This window comes from Trachemys scripta, chromosome 10 (genome assembly GCF_013100865.1).
Source record: "Trachemys scripta elegans isolate TJP31775 chromosome 10, CAS_Tse_1.0, whole genome shotgun sequence".
NCBI lineage: Eukaryota > Metazoa > Chordata > Testudines > Emydidae > Trachemys > Trachemys scripta.
This window is the reverse complement of record NC_048307.1, coordinates 12,380,150-12,390,293: the sequence shown is the minus strand read 5'-3', so window position 1 is coordinate 12,390,293 and position 10,144 is coordinate 12,380,150.

The following is a 10,144-nucleotide window of genomic DNA, read 5'->3' as shown; positions in this document are numbered from 1 at the left end:
ACTCTAGAACTGGTCACAGGATTCCGGTAGCAGTAGCACCCGTGCCAAATACAGAGTTAATATAATATAGGGTGATATACCTATCTCATAGAACTAGAAGGGACCCCGAAAGGTCATCGAGTCCAGCCCCCTGCCTTCACTAGCAGGACCAAGTACTGATTTTTGCTCTAGATTCCTAAGTGGCCCCCTCAAGGATTGAACTCACAACCCTGGGTTTAACAGGCCAATGCTCAAACCAAATATAATCTCCCTACTCCAACTCAATATGCCTGTTTATACATCCAAGAATCACATTAGCCCTTTTGGCCAGAGTTGCACTGGGAGCTCATGTTCAGCTGATTATCCACCATGACCCTTAGTCTTTTTCAGAGTCACTGCTTCCCGGGGTAGAGTCCCCTATCCTATAAGCATGGCCTACATGCTTTGTTCCTGGATGGATGCTTTTACATTTGGCTGTATTAAAATGAATATCGTTTGCTTGTGCCCAGTTTACCAACCGATCCAGATCGGTCTATATCCGTGACCCACCCTCTTTGTTTTTTACCACTCTCCCAATCTTTGTATCGTCTGCACAGTACTTTGTCAGTAGTTATTTGACTTTGTTTTCTTCCGGGTTATTAATAAAAATGTTAAATAGCATAGGGCCAAGAAGTCATTCCTCCGGGGTCCCACTAGAAACACAGCTTCTTGATGATTCCCCGTTTACAATTTTTGGGACCTGTCAGTCAGCCAGATTTTAAGCCAGTTAAATGTGCGCCATATTGATTTTTTTTTTTTTATCATTCTGATTTTGTAATCACAATGTTGTGCAGTACCAAGTCAGTTGCCCCACAGACGCCTCAGTGTGTTACATCAGCACTCTTTCTTTTATCACACAAATTCGATTTTTTTTTATGAGATTACAAGTTCATTTGACAAGATCTATTTTCCCTAAACCGGGGTTGATTGTCGTTAATTATATTCCTCTCCTTTAATTCGTTATTAATGGAGGCCCTTCTCAACCGTTCCATTATTTTGCTCGGGATCGATGTCAGGCTGACCAGCCTATAACTACCCAAGTCACCCCTTTTTAAATACTGTAAAGTAAACTTTGTAAAGTGCTTTGAGATCTGCTGATCAAACAAGCTGTACGGGAGCTGGTAGTAAAATGTATCCCTGTTGTAATTCTATTGCCTTCACTGGAGTTGTACCAGGGATATGTTTGGCCCATTAATTCAGTATTTGTTGTTCGTATCCTGGGGGAAAAGCCTCCTCTATCTAGATATTAAATAGGTTAAAAATATCCTGCTTTGTTCAAAGGGGAAACCACTTCAAAGCACTGAAAACTTGATTTGAACACCAGCAAGTGACTGAGCCATAGCCCTGTAGTACAATCAGGCATTTGCACAAATAGGCCAGTCCAGGTTAATTCCTTCTCTGCTGCTAGGCCCTACCAGTGTCTCAACAGCAGCTGTTGATAGTGTGAGTTAATTTAAATCTAATACTGGACTATACAGTGCCTTACAAGCTATGATAATGGCACTGATACAGAAAATGGTTATTAGACAACAAGGAAGGAAAGAAGGGGAAAAAGGAAAGATATAAAGGATCAGAATACTCAATTGCTTCCCATTTGCTATGTATTTTCCAAGCCATTTTCAACTCTATGTTCCCCATCCACTTGGTGCACAACCTCTGATACTGCTTACCACTCCATCTTTCCAGTCTCTGTACTTATTTCCCAAAGATTACACAGGGCACCTCCCTGTTGGGGACCTAGACCTAGGCTGCACAGGAGATGCCTGCATTAAGAGCGCTCTGGAATCAAAACGATTAATTGTTTACTGTATTACAAACTGGCTAAGCCTCCTGGATTTGTAAAGTAACAAATGGATTCTGCTCAGCTCACACAGTGGCACACTTGGTTCCTGGTTTTCAGCCAGTATGTGACTTTGGTTCAAGCTTTTAAATGCAGTTAGGTGTTGCCTTTGCGTATGTCTGACAGCCACTTTGCTGATCCCGTGCTTGATGTGAGATGTTAAAGAGTCATAGAAGAATGGAACAAAGGAGTGGGCATCAGTGGAAAGAACATGCCACAACCCCATGGTCCTTCAATGAATGGGCATTACCAAAAACCTACAGGATGCAATTAGATGGACAGTGGGAAAATTAGCACTGTAAATTTTGACATTCATACAGCTGGCTCATAGGGAATTATAGTAAAGCATACATTTTGAGTATAATGAAATAGTGTTGGTGGCAACTGTCCATCTCAAAAGATGGCGTGGAAGTGCCAAAGCAGGTCTGTTACCGTGTGTCATGCTAAAGCAGAGTGAGCATAGGTGCTGAAATTAGGGGTGCTGCCGCACCTCCTGGCTTGCAGTGGTAGAAACAACCCACATACATTGTTTCTGCTTTCAGCGCCCCCCACTATAAAAATTGTTCCAGCACCACTGATCATGCGTGGCTAGAAAGACCAATTCTTGAGCAACAGTCCTTGCCAGAACTAGTGCGGGTGTAAGATGCAGGGACAGAGGGTGAAGCTGGCACGGACGAGTGTTTGAGGCCTGCTATGCTTTCCTCTCTCTCTCTCAACCACCTCTTGTCAGCCTCTTAGACTCCTAGACACAGCGCAGCCCTCTGGTGTAGCCCATTGCTAGCTGTGTCTTCTCCGCTTGCAGGGCTGATGCTGAAATTTTTCAGGTCCCTCTTGCAAATGTCCTTGAATCTGAGCCTAGATCAGTCCAGTGACCTTGGAACATCCATACTGGAGATCCTCTGGTAGGTGTCTATCTGATTTAAATGACCAAGCCAATGGAGATGTCGGTGTTTGAGAGTAGTGATAAATAATAAAATAATAATAATAATAAAAAATAAAACTAAATATAATGACCCTATTTATGGGATATAATGTAATATATTACTTCTAAATGTTACTTAAACATCTGTGTTAAATACATCTAGCTTAATAGTATATAGGTCACACTTTAGGTTCCATTTATAAGTTGTTTATAAAAGATAAATGATAAAACATCTATTAAATACACAGACAAATAAATCAGTTGTCAGAATCTAACAGGTCAACAGGCTTATGACCATCTCTAACCCACACCACTCAGGTCTGTAGCATGCTTACAACATCTGTTTGATTTATTGACTTTTGATAAACGGGTCTTTAATATAAAGTGTGCCCATAATAACGCTAGTGTTATTTATTTAGCCATTCTGTGGGAGGTCATTTTTACTTACGACATGGACCAGGGCTTGTCTGTTTGTTCTGTGCTTGTACAACGCTTAACACAATGGGGGACCTGATCCATGACTGAGGCTGCTTGGCCCTACCACTATAGAAATATAATAATAATTAATTATTAATAAATAACGAATATGTGCTGGTATGTATATAGCATGTTTGGACAAAGATATATTTCTCTCAATAGAGGAACCATGTGTGATCTTGTATATGTTCTCTGGACCTGTGAAAGTGCCCACACTAAATAAATATATTTATATTTCTCCAAGTGTCATAGATAATGTAATGGCAGAAGCAGCATAGGCTAGTGGATCTGGGAGGTGGGGGTTCCATTCCCAACTCTGCTACTGAAGTGCTGGGTGACCTTGGGCAAGTCCAGCTCTCCAGGCCTCTGTTTTCCTTCCTATTTTTTTTCCTGTCTTGTCTAAACTAAGTTTTTGGGGAGCGGGACTGTCTTTTAATCTGTGATGATACAGTACTTAGCACAATGAAGTGTTTATTTCAGCTGGGGCGTCTAGGTGCTACTGTAATGCAAACAATCACCTAAAAGAGTCAACTCTGAGTTCCCCAGGCCTCCTGCCAAAACTCTGATGGAAGGACTGTAGTATACAGCAAGGCCCATAAAATTCACATCCCTACTCCATCCCCAGGGATTTCCAATGCGCTGTCAGTATCTTTCCCCAATACCACATAGGGCTTGAGGTTGCTACCAAAATACTTTGATTCCACTTCAATCAGAGCACATTCTCTTTGCCCTTCATCCACCGTGACCCTTGCCAGTTGCCCATTTGTAAAGGTACACAAAGCTCTAATCAAAGATGGATGGATCTATAGGTATCAGAACCACAGTTGCCAACTTTCACGTTGTAACTAAGCACCCCGACTTTCACAATAAGCCAAAAAATCAAGCTAATCTCATTTCAAAACAAGGCCAAAACAAGCCAAGCCCGAAGAACCCCAACACTCCATGTCACTAGATCCCTCCGGCGTGCAGTCTGGGATTGTGCTGAGCCCACTGACTCTCCCCCCCTTGCCCCTGCTTGTTGGGAGCCGATAAAAAAATAAGCAACAAGCTACAAGCCAAACAAGCAAATGACAAGCCAAAATACTAGCCAACAAGCAACTCCCAAGCCAATTAAGCCAAAAACAAGCCCAATTTCTGTGTTTTTTTCCACGGGCTTGGCATATCTGATCAAAACCCCAGAAGGGAAGCCGCCTCCTGGGGTGGATTGTTCAGAGCACTGGGATGTGGACAGCAATGGAAATCTCCCGCTGCCATGAGGAATGTGGAGTCCCTCAGGCTGGGGGAGATGAGGTGGAGTTCAGGCTGGGTACGGGCTCTCTCACAGTCTCTTTAGTAGTGACCAGGTGGGATCTGGGAGGCTGAAAGGGCATCCCAAGAAGAGCCTCCAGCCCAAGAGGCTGGCCCAATGACTCAGTTCCCGTCACCTAGCTAGCAGTGGGAATAATGGGATGGTCCTGTTAGCGAAGCAGGTGTCCAGAGGTGGCTTTAACAGCACTAGTTTCCTCACTGCCAGTGTGAATGCTAAACATCCTGGGGCTGGTGGAAAGGAGGCATGGCACAAGTGATGAGGACCTCCCTCGATGCAGCACGTCCTGGTGTTAGGGATCATGTGAAATCATGGGTCCACCATCATCCTAGCAATGCAAGGTGGGAGGTGATGCCCACAGGGGTGGTATGGAATCAGTCCTCGTACAGCCCTTTTGAACCCTAAATCTCCATAGGCTTTACAAAGGGGAGGGTGAGTGTCATTGTCCCTATTTTACAGAAGAAGAAAAAGGCACAGAGGGGTGGAGTGACTTGCCAAAGATCCAGCAGACAGCAAATGGCAGAGCTGGGACTAGACCACAGGTCACCTGACTCCCAGGCCCATGTTGTCTAGCCACTGACCCATGTCACCTCCAGCTTTAACTTCCCTGAGGAATTTCTGAGGTTCAGGACACATCCATAAAATGGAAAATAAATTACATTGAAACCTAATACTGACTTAAAAAAAAATACGCTGAAAAATATTTCCATGCTAGGGAATTTTTGCATCCTTTTATTTGTTTTGTTTTTAAAAAAAATCCATTTCCACATTGACAGTAAAAGAGAGAGCTGTTTTTTTAAGGCAATAGGAATAATTATATTAATATTATATAAATATGTAGGCTGGAGATTAAGAAGACTAAGGTGTTAGGTGCCCTTTTCCTGTTGACTTTCAATGGGGACTGGGTGTCTAATTCCCTTAGGCTCCTTTGAAAAAGCCCCCAGTGATAGTATATAATTGACCATTACGTTATTTCTTTCTAAATCCTGTGTTCGGTGGCATCACCCTGGTAATTCAATTGGCGATGTGCTAATGGCACAATGAGCTCTCTCAGCTCCTCAACCGCTCTGCAAACCCAAGTGAAACCATTTAGCAAAGCCTAGAGCCAATGTCTCTGCTTCCAAACCATTTTCTGCACATGAGTCTTTCAAGAAGTTTTAGATTTTTAATGGCCAGCAATATCTGCCTGCTAAACTTTAACTACAACTGTACCCAAAGCCCGTCTGTCTAGCAGCAGGTGGGCCAGTGAGAGGCACAGTCCTGCTGGGATACAGCCAGCTGTTCCCAGGAATGAAGCTCAAGTAAATTAACAAACACCACACAAACCTGTCAATTGAATCATTCTTGATTACTGTAAATGCTGGGCTATCCGTTAAGAACCTGCTCCCTCCGTGCAGAGTGAGTTTCTTTATGTACTGTACAGAAAGAGGGCAGCGTTCCTCCCTCAGACTGTGGAAAGAGCTTCTCTATGTTCCTCCGGGACAGACCGAGCCGCTTACTTGCTAAATCGAAGGGTCCTTTTTCCAGAGTCATGCCGAGAGGGGCTGGCGCCCAAGGGGGTCGAGGCAGGTTTGTTTACTTGTATGATGGACAATGGACTTTTCAAGCACTGGAGAGATACGTATGGATGGGACATAAAATCCATAATCCAAACTAGAGCAAAGAATCACACCTCAAATCTGCCCTCATTTTCCCTTCTTATTTTATACCGCACTGTCCCTTTTTTGCTTGAGCGTTACCCGTTATTGGATCAAAACCCCTAAGAATCTCTAGGACACCACTACATGTACCAGCCATATTATGTTGGCAAAGGGATATTGAACAGAAAACTCCACTCAGTTCAGCTGAGACAGAGCTAGGAATTTGTGATGTCAGAGAAACTGGTGGTTATGAGATTGGATAGCAGAAGGTTACCTAGGTTTGTAGAAACGGCTTAGAGAAAAGTGTTGTGTAATAAGCAGAGTAATGGGTGAGAAACAGAGGGTCTTGGCTCAACATCTGTCTAGCCAGTGTTTGTTTTCATGTTTGAGCTTTGATCATGTGTAAAATTATGGTCTTCCTATTGCCGAATGGAAAAGCAGCCAAGTCCCTAAACTTCAGCAATGCCGTAGTAAAATTCAGTTAGGTTTGTGTCTGTACATGCAGTTGTATAATTTATAGGGTGACTCTGAATTACAATATTTGATAGCAGGAGCAGTCCAAGTAAACATGGCCACGCGGCAAGGAAACCAAGCTTGTAGGTTTAGTTGAGTGAAACCTCCTGAGTCCAGACACTGTCACTAGAGAAATACAGCAAAGGATAATATGGATGTAGGAATATAGGTGACCTATGGAAGCCATTAATAAGTGTTGGGGAAAAGGAAGAGAGGGATAGAAAAGGTAGAGACAGTGATGTGTGTGGAAAGGAAAAGAAGGAAAGGTAAAGGAGAGGTGAAGGCAAAGCGGAGAAGAGAAAGTCAGGAGAAAGAGGAGAGTAGAAGGGAACAAAAAGGGTAAAGCAAATGTGTGCTGAGGTAGAGTAGGGAAGGAACGACCATGAAGAACAAAGGGAATGTTGGGAGAGGAAGATGGGAGGAAGAAGAAGAAAGGCGTGGGGGGGAGAGAAAAGAAGTCGTGGGGAAGTAGAGATAGACAGGAAAAGCAAAGAAGACAAGAAAATGAAATTGAAAGAGGAGAAAGGAGAGGGGAGCAAGGTAACACCCCATGCTGTCTCCTGTTCAGTCTCTGCTTTGACGTAGGTGTGGCAAAATAAACCCTAAATGTGGTTGGGCAACTTCTAGACCGGATATATCCACAAAAGGCCCCAGCCCCCGTGAGAATGCTTTTACCAGAGTGGTGGTGAGGAGAACATTTGCAACAGTGTCCCTGTCCCACAGTAGAAGAATCTTTTTGTCCCAGTGCCAGCACATTGCTGTGTGTCACTTGCAGGGGTGGGAGGCCCCCTTTGCTCCTCCCCTCACCTCTCAGTGGAGGGCAGGAAAAGCCTTTTCCTTGTGAAGTACTAAAATTATCTGATCACATCCAGGAGAAGGAGCAGTGGTGTGAGGCTGGTAGGTTTAACCCACACAGAGATGGAGACTGGGCGGCTGCACTGGCATCGGAAGACTGGCCATAAGGTGGGAGTACCAGGGCACCTGCTTTCTGTAAGTTACAAGTTTCTTTAAATCTGGTAGCCCTGGAAATGTCTCTCTGCAGCACTGGGCCTTTCATTCAGGTGACTATGAACCTTGCATTGATTGGCCTTTTTTCCCCCGTTTGCTAGTGCATGACGGAAAGCAAGCTCAGTGGGAAAGAACAAGATCCTGCAGGTGTGATGGGCTCCTCCAACATGGCTTCCCTCTTAAGGAAGGCAAGGGGCCAAATTCTGTTTTCAGTTACATCCAAGCAAACCCATTGAAATCAGTGGGGTTTGAAGAGGTAACTAGCCAGAGGGCCAATTAGGGCAAGGCAAGTAGACAGGCCCAATAGTCACTGACTTCAAACAGGATCTGTATGGATGGATGCAGGAGCAGAATTTAGGCCAGTGACACTACATGTAGCAGGAGCGAGTATCTCAATCATCTTCCAAGTTCAAGCACCACCTTGCTTCCTTTGTCCTTCCAAGGAGGAGCCTATGCAGAATGCTCGTAAGTACAGTCGAGGAGAGGTTCATTACACTGCATGTGTGTCTGCATTTCATAGGAACACAAGCCCAGCATGGAAACCTACTTGGGTGGACATTCACAGGGCTGGGAATCACACACTTTTGCACAAATGTGTGTGTGCAGCAGCATGTCTGGGAATGTGCATGTGTCTCTCCGTGACTTTGGGGGCATGCACAGGGGCGTGTGTGTTAAGGATGCATGTGCATATGACATGTTTGTGGACACACCTCTGAACATCTGTGCTTCCCTATTTGGTCTCTGGGCCTGATTCAGTGCCAATCTCTGTAGGGGGTCAAGGTGGGTGAGGTAATATCTTTTATTGACTGACTTCTGTTGGTGAAAGAGACAACACTGCAAACAGCATAATCGCTGTAGGGTCTTCCGGCATTAGCTGTAGCCTGGTAGATATGTTTGCACCAGAACTACAATATAGCTTTGACTGACCTCTTACCAGTTTAACTCCATTAAGGTCAACATAATTAATTCCTGATTTACACTGGTGTAAGTCAGATCAGGATCAAAACCTCTCCCTTTCAGCGTGTCTGAGTTGAATATGTGTCTATATGGACTTTAGGGGCCGAATTCTGCTCTCAGCTACACAGGTATAAAACCAGAGCAACTCTGTTGACTTCAGTGAGAGCAAAATTTGTCCCTAGGTGCATGCTTGTGTTATTGGCGATGCGTGTGTGAGGAAGAATGCCTGTGATGGTATCAGTGGTAAATCTGTGTCTGTGTGGATATTAGCAATGTGTTTCTCCAGCTGCGTCAGTGGATGTGTTTGTGTATACAGACTCAATTTATGTCATTTGGTAAGCAGATAAGTGTTTGTGCCAGACTCTGTGTGATTTTGTGAAAGGCCATGCTTGCCTGTTTGGATTGATTTAATAATAGGGTGCACGTGTGTGTTTATATTTGGAGAGGCTCATGGGAGAGGCTCATGTATACGGGAAATGGGACTGAATCTGGGTGACAGGATGGCATTTATGTATGATTTCTGAGCATGGAACTATTGTTCTGTGAGAGCTCCATTTGTTGGACAGTATGTATGAATGATCATGTGGATGGATGTGGGAGTTTGCGGAGGCACGTGTGTGTGTGTGTGTGTGTGTGTGTGCATGAGAGCATATACTTGTGTGTGAGCACTTGGAGTGTTTAATTTCCTGGGCTTCAGACCTTTCCTTTGTGAGTCTGTATGTAAGGGGATGCTTGCAGAACTTTGTGGGAGGGGATTTTATATCTTTTGCATGATTTCATCAGTGGACGTGCTTGTGAGTTAATTGGTAAGCTTTTGTGTGACATCACTAGAGGATGCATTTGTGGGATTTCCTGTGTGTTTCTATGAACACTGGATATGTTTATATTCATATACCACTCCCAGTCTCCCAAAGTTTATATATTATGTATAATTTCCATGTAAAACATGTATCTGTATGTATTACACACACACACACACGTATAGATGGTATGTTTGTTTATATGCATGTGTATATATATATATATATATATATATCCCCTTTTTATTCATATCATTTGAAACAATATGGGTCTGATTTACCTCTCATGCATACTGGTGTAGATCAGGGGTCTCTACAGAAGTCAGTGAAGATCCATCTGTGGAAAACAAGGGTGCAATCTGAATCCAGACCTAAACATATTTAAGAGATATACAAATATCTTAAATACAAAAATGTAAGAATTTGTATTTCTTTTTGTGTTTAAATTTAGTATGTTCCTGAATGGGAAAACCATGCATCTCACAATTATTGAGATGATCTGATGTATTAAATATATACATGTTAACCTGATATACCTTTTGTCATGAAACAATTGGATTCTTTTTGTGTATTTTGCATGCGTTTGGAGAAGTGGGTGTATGGCTCTTTCTTCTGCAGGGTTGTTGTTGGTGTGATTTTTGAATGTCTGTCTCTTTCTATTGG